The sequence below is a fragment of the Nanorana parkeri genome, unplaced genomic scaffold, assembly GCF_000935625.1.
Source record: "Nanorana parkeri isolate BGI_ZX_2015 unplaced genomic scaffold, ASM93562v1 scaffold387, whole genome shotgun sequence".
Taxonomy (NCBI): Eukaryota; Metazoa; Chordata; class Amphibia; order Anura; family Dicroglossidae; genus Nanorana; species Nanorana parkeri.
In genome coordinates, this window is record NW_017306655.1 from 584,574 (window position 1) to 592,074 (window position 7,501).

A 7,501-nucleotide genomic window follows, 5' to 3' on the forward strand; every position below is an offset into this window, starting at 1 on the left:
GTAGCATTGAAGCTTTCTTACTAATAAACTCTATCCCAGTATTGGCTAATCACTATGATGTTCAGACTCACTGGCCTATAAGATTGTGCAGGAAGCAAGAAGGTGAGAATAGTTTGGGAGTCTGCCTTTGGGGAAAGTTTAGGAGGGCTGCTGCAGGTATGTTTATCCCTAGATACCTGCTCTATAGACTTACAGTAGTTTGGTTCTATTTAATAACAGATTCTCTTTAAAATATCAGAAAGACTGATTTTTGTTTGTGCAGCTTTCATATTCCAATTATTTATTCTATTGGACAACAGTAGGTTTGGCATAGCCTCATTTTCTTTAGCATAGTACCAAATGATTATGATAATAATAACATTACACAAAACAAAAACCAATGAAATATATTGTTTAGATCATAAAATGTATTACTGGCTAAGGTAAATATTTGGATTAGTGCTGTCTAAAGCCTTGATACTTTATCTTGTAATGGTTTCATAGCTAACTATTTACCTTGGACAACATACAAAGGATAGTTCTGCTTTCAGTAATCTTCTCTGTCATCAACTGGTCTCTCTAATTGGCATCTCTTGACAACCACTTGGTTTATAAGGAACGTTAATGTGTCTACATCCTCAGTGGAGAGGGAAGGTGGAAACACGTTTCCACCAAACTCAGAAGAAGTCATCAAGTCAACCTATCCAAGGTAAGTTGAGAGGCTTACATTTCTATTCTGAGACAATATGTTCAACAATACAATAGAGTGAATGTTTATGTATTTGATCCAGATCTTACTAACTAGAGCAGCATTTCTCAACCAGGGTTCTGTGGAATCCGAGGGTATCTCCAGAAGTTGCTAGGGGTTCCTTAAGCAATGAGCGATTTTTTAACCTCTCAGATAAGTAGATGCTAACACCAATGATCTTTTAGCTGGCAAGGAGGCATTCTTCTCACTCATCACCAATCTAAGCAGCATTCATTCCACTGGTCACTGATGTAATCAGGCTTTGTCCTACTGACCACCAGTTTAAAGGAGCCCTTTTCTTAATGACCATCAATCTAAAGTGCCCTTTTCTACTGACCTCCAATGTATGGGGGCAGTGCACTAACCAACAATGTAAGGGGGGCAATTATCCACTGACCAGTTCTGAGTTCCCTGAGAACTGGATGTTATTTCAAGGGTTCCTCCATGTTAAAATGGTCGAGAGAGACTGGACAACCTGATACATTACAGACATCCTCTTTATTGTCCTTAAAGGACCACAGTTTAAAATCCTATTTAAATTGGGTGAACCAAAGATTGCAAATTTGCCAAGTGCGATGTCATATAAAGCATATTTACTAAAATGCTATGGATAGTCAATACATTTTATTGGAACAGGAGTACTCCCAATAGGGACAACTGTTCTGTACCAAGTCCTAAAGGTGGGATTTCGAACAATTTTGGGGAGCTCAAAATTGTTTGGTATCTTCTGAAGAGGGAGTGAGGAAACATTTCTATAATTGGGGTCACAAAAATAAAAGCCCAGCAGAGGTTTTAATCTTTTGTTCCTCTGTCCAAAACAAAATAAAATGTTTTGGCTGGAGCTACTTTATCTTCAAAGCAATACGTTAATGGGAGGAAACCAAAGCAGTTAGAAGAACTTTTAAACACAATGGGGTTGATTTACTAAAGGAATTAAACATGGTAACATTTAAAGTAAACTTTCACAACAGAATTTTCACCTTAGTGAATTATGTCAAAGAGAGTGAAAATGCACTTTGCAAAGAATATCCAATCATGTTAAAGGACATTTTTTACATGTTTTTAATGTTAACATTTTTTATTTTTCTGTACATATGATTGGTTCATCGAAGCCAGCACAATGTCATATTATTTACATTATTTACGTTGCATAGGACAGTTTTACTTACCTTAGTGGATGAGGTGAATTTGTGCTAATTGCAAACATCATCCTTATTCTGAAGACGCAAAACTTTTTTCCATTACATTCACCTTAAAGGGCTAAAATATGTCCACGTTAAAGTTAGCTTAAGCTGTTGAAATCATACATGAGGATTGTTCATCCATATGGTATTTACTGTATTTGTGTGTTAAACAGTGAGGACTTCTTCAGTTAGCTGTTGAGCTGTCCATTGGGAGAGTTACTTTAAGGGCAGGGCATTCTTTACTGAGTAGATGTTCCTTGTCAGTATTTAACATCAACTTCTGTTACTAAAGATTTTGTTTTTTCTTGAAAAGTGAACTTTTAGGTTATGTTAGGACTCAGTGGTAGTCAACATGCCAGATATAATTCGCCTTTACATCATATTCAGTATACATAATGCTACAGAAGATAGTCAGTGTCTGCACATGTACAAAAATAAATCATCAGAGGCTAATGAAATGTTATTGGTGTGGTTACAGGCTATAGACCTTCAGCAGGAGACTGGGGGCATGTTATAAAGGACTGTTAGAGATCACTGGCTTTACAACCCCTATACAAAATCAACACTTCCATTGTTGATTGCTTGGGTTTAAGATTCACATGGCAAGCACCAAAGAGCCACATATGAGTCTTGGGCTACAAGTTAGGGAAACAATGATATTAGGTCATCTTGGTGGTAATACTATGCTTTCCTTTTAATCTGAATACCAGGGATTGGAGCATATTCCTGATTGCTGAATGTATAGCTTAATCTATGGCAAACATCATCCCTTGGAAATATTAATCAGGGTACACAAGCTGAAGAATAGCCTTGTTAACATTTCCTCTTTCTACCAAATGTGCTAAGCTGTCTTTTTCTACATCTGATTTACCATGTATACCACCCCACTGCACTAGCATTAGATAGTCAGTTTGGATATTTAGGCCGATCATAACAAATTATGCAATAGGTTTGTGTATTACTGTTAATACATAAAATAATGTGTTTTATTGTTGTTTATTTTAACCTTATTTCAGAGTAAAAGGATGCGGCTTACCTGGAATATGCTGCTTATTTGCAGCTTGGCAATTCTATCCCACCATGTTGTGTTCGCAAGACCAGCCAAACCGTATGCTGTAGATGCAATGCATTGGGGTATGTTGTTGATGTGTGCCTAGAAGTATTGTAGGTTTCAGCACCTTGACCACCTCCAGATCAATGCTTTGCAGAATTTGTACTTTCAGCAGCAAGTATTTTATATATATATTAAATTAAGATAAAATAATCATTACTAGGCTTTATTAGCAAAATGAGCATAATCAGTAATGCAGCAACTGTGAGTCTAGGGAGTTTAAAGCTCAAATCCAAGCAGATGTAAAAGAAACAGCCCTGTAGTCATTAAAACAGCATTAAATATATTTTTCCAAACACAAGCATTATAAGTACCTGAATTTGGTATTGGCTTTTTGCAGTCCCTGCACACAGCAGAGCTGAGGTGAGAAAAGGAAGAATCCCTTTCTATATACCAGGAATAATGAGCTGCATGTATGCACTGTATTACTTTATATTGGGCACCAAGGACAAGAGGATTCCACTTTACCAATCACAATATTATCCTAAAAGCACAGCACTCCTTCCTTCTTCATGAATGTAATCGTTTCTTGATTGGTACATAAGTTTGTAAAAACAACAAAGACAGTTTCCGGCTTCTCTGCCATTTACCACCGCCAAATTAAATTTCCAATTCCCACCTGCCCTATTTTTATAGAAGCAACCAGGAGATTCTGGGGGACTTAATTCACCAAATATACTCCTGACAGCCAGGTTCGCTGGCACTGCTGGAATTTGATCATGTCATGTGCATGGATCACCATGTGTGGGTCATCGTATTTGTGTTGACGGGTTATCATAGTTGCACATCGCGATTGATTATGGATTTACATCGCTGGGCAATGTCGTTCACATTGTATTTACATCTTAGGACATTTTAAAAAATATATATTTAAATAAGATACCTTTTTTTTTTTGTGTGGAGTCCCTCTTAAAAATCAATATTTTGGATTTTCAGGATTGGGGGGGTGGGGGGGATACCCTAGACCTTTATTCAAACATGAAACCTAGTTAGCCAGAAAATGGGAGCAGCAAGCATGAAGACATGAGCTCTCCCTCAAAATTCATACCAGACCCTTAGCCTGGATAACTGTCTAGTATGGATTTTTAAGGATTGTGTGGATCCCACGCAAAAAAAAAAAAGCATGGGGTCCCCCAAAAGTCCACACCAAGCTGTTATCTAGCCATGCAGCCTGGGTGGCCAGGAAAGGGAGGGGCAGCGAGCATGCAGATTTCCTCCCCAAACCATATTAGGCCACATGCCCTCAAAATGGGGAGTATACTATACTGGGGGGGACAGCATGGCATCTTGTTTCCATGTTAATAGAGACAAGGGCCTCATCTTCACATCCCTGGCCCAGTTGATGTGGGGGTCTGCAGGGGGAGGGGGAGACTTATTGGAATCTGGAAGCCCCCTTTAAAATAGAGGGCTCCCAGATATTCATCCCCCTCTTGTGAGTGATTAAGGGGTACATAGTACACCTTGTTACTCATTCACAAAAAAAAATGTAAATAGCAAACATCATAGAAAATATATTTAAAAAAAATATTCAACATCAGTCATGTCTTCCAGTGATGTAGATTGTCAATCACAATAAGTGATTGACAAGCCAACAAGCAGGCATCTGAAAGCCCTCTGACAGTGGTGGTAGTAATGTCGCCACTAAATGATTGATTTGCAGCTGAAACATCGGGAGATTCTGGCTGGGACCAATCTGGCCATTTCGTTCATCTGTTGTGTGAACTGCAAACAGATATCTAATTTGTTAAAAAAAAAATGTGCCATATTCGAAGTACCACTTAGTCTTTTTCTGCCATAGTGATTCTAAGTTTTTGTCATTATGATATTTATATTTTATGATACTTATTGTTTTTATTATATTTTTGTAAACCCAAATACTAATGCTGTGTACATTTTGCCTTATAAATGTAGTTATGCAAGGGGTTTTTTTTTTTATATTGCTCAGCCTCACCCTATGCTTTCATACAATCTGGTGCAGTCAATGCCCCCTGCAGGCTGATTGGCAGCTGCCTACCCTGGCTATTTAAAAAATGAGACTGGGACTTCCAATAAATGTAGCTGCCACCTTTTGCTAGACATTTTGGCCTGCTACAGGAAGTGAAAAAATTATGGATCTACTGGCAGTGTTAACAGGTAAAAAAATATTTTACGAGAAGCACTCAGAAAAACGCTGCTGTGGTAATGCTTTTGACAGACTGTATCATGTTTATAATGTATTATTTTGCATAAAGTTAAACTTTAATTTTATTTACAATGTTTTAGATAAACCAAAAGAAAGTAAACACGGAACTACATATCATCATGAAGACCACGGAGAAATGTCATCTGGGGAAACAGTTTGGACTTATTATACAGAATATACGGAGCCTGCACAATCTGTGTACACCTGGCATTATACTGAAGGGGATGAAGACATATTTGATAGTGGAGATGTGGGTGAAAAGGTTATAAGCTGGAGAAGTGATGGTGAAGGTGTAGCAAAAGATAGCAAAATGAAGAAGGGTAAAGATAAAAATGGTGGTGGAGGGTTAGACCTATTGGGAGGTCACAAAAAAAATAAGGATCATAAGGGGTCATATCATGACCACCACTATTCAGGGGGAAAAAAACAATGGGATGACAGCATAGGTAGTCATGATGGACTAGTAGGAGGTTATCATGGTGGTGATAGAATAGCTGGAGATTTTGTTGGTAGAGATGAACTAGCTGCAGGGTATGTTGGTAATGAACCAGGAGAGTATCTTGGTGATGATGGACTAGTGGGAGGCTATTATGCTGATGAAGGACAAGTGGAAGGGTATCATGGTGATGGACAAGTGGGAGGGTATCTCAGTGATGGTGGACAAGTGGAAGGGCATCATGGTGGAGGTGGACAAGTGGGAGGGCATCATGGTGGTAAAGGACTATTGGGAAAATATCATAGTAACGGGGGATTAGCGGAAGAGCATCATGGTGGTGGTGGACTACTGGGACTCGTGGGAGGGCTCTCAGGGGAAGATGGTCTAGCGGGAGGGTTTTTCAGTGATAAAGAATTTGTGAGAGGGCTATTTGATAGTGATGGAGTAGTGGGACGGAATCTTGGTAGTGATTTTGCTAGTGGTGAAGGCATTATGGGAGCCCTATTTAGTAGTAATGAAATAATGGGAGTGCTTCTCAGTAGTGAAGAATTAGTGGGAGCGATCATTAGTGGTGATGGATTTGTGGAAGGGTTTGTTGGTGGTGAAGGATCAGTGGGAGGTCTTACTGGGGGTGAAGGAATTATGGGAGGGTTTGTTGGTAGCAAAGGAATTATGGGAGAGCTTGTTGATGGTGAAGGATTAATGGGAGGGCTTGTTGGTGGTGAAGAAACTATGGGAGGGATTCTTGGTAATGATGGAGTAGTGGGAGGGCTTGGTGGTGGCGAAGGATATATGGGAGGGCTTGTTGGTGGTGAAGGATTAATGGAAGGGCTTGTTGGTGGTGAAGGATTAATGGAAGGGCTTGTTGGTGGTGAAGGATTAATGGGAGAGCTTGTTGGTGACGAAATAAATATGGAAGGGCTTGCTGGTGGTGAAGGATTAATGGGAGGGCTTGTTGGTGGTGAAGAAACTATGGGAGGGATTCTTGGTAATGATGGAGTAGCTGGAGGGCTTGTTGGTGGCGAAGGAAATATAGAAGGGCTTACTGGTGGCGAAGGATTTATGGGAGGGTTTCTTGGTGGCGATGGAGTGGTGGGAGGGCTTGCTAGTGGTGGTGGTGGAGGATTAATGGGAGGGCTTGATGATGGGGAAGGAATTATGGGAGGGGTTTTTGGTAATTATGGAGTAGTAGGAGGGGTTGTTGGTGATGATGGAATGCTGACAGGAGTTTTTGATGATGGAATGCTAGGAGGGTTTCTAGACATTCCTGGTGATAATATGCTAGGAGTTCTTCTTGATGATGGACTAACGGGAATGATTTTAGGTCAGGATCGACCTATGGATGCAATGCTTGGTGAAGATGGACTAATGGGGGGGGGTCTTGGTGGTGGTTTGCTAGATGGAGTGCTTAGTGCAGATGGACCACTGGGGGAGGCTCTTAGTGATGTGCCAGATATGGTTCTTGGTGAAGATGGACTACTGGATAATTTTCTTCTTGAAGAGGCACTAGACCTTCTTAGTGAAGATATGGTTGGCAGCGTTCTGAAAGGAGACATTATGGGAGACCTTATGGGAGACCTTCTTGGAGGCCTTGGGTAAGTAAATTTGATGAATAAATATTTTAGACTGTTATGATAAGTTAACTATTAACCAATATATACATGGTTCACTACTAACTTGAGCAAATTGTTTAAAGAGAAATGTTTTGATTATGTATTCCAAGTTTATTGTTAAAAAAGAGAAAGACCTTCAGGAATTTTTTTGCCATGAAGTAGAAGAAAAGAACTAGAACCCCGGTCCAGAAATATGTTTATAAGATGGAAGGTTTTTTAAAGCTGAACTCCGGGCACATAAACAAATT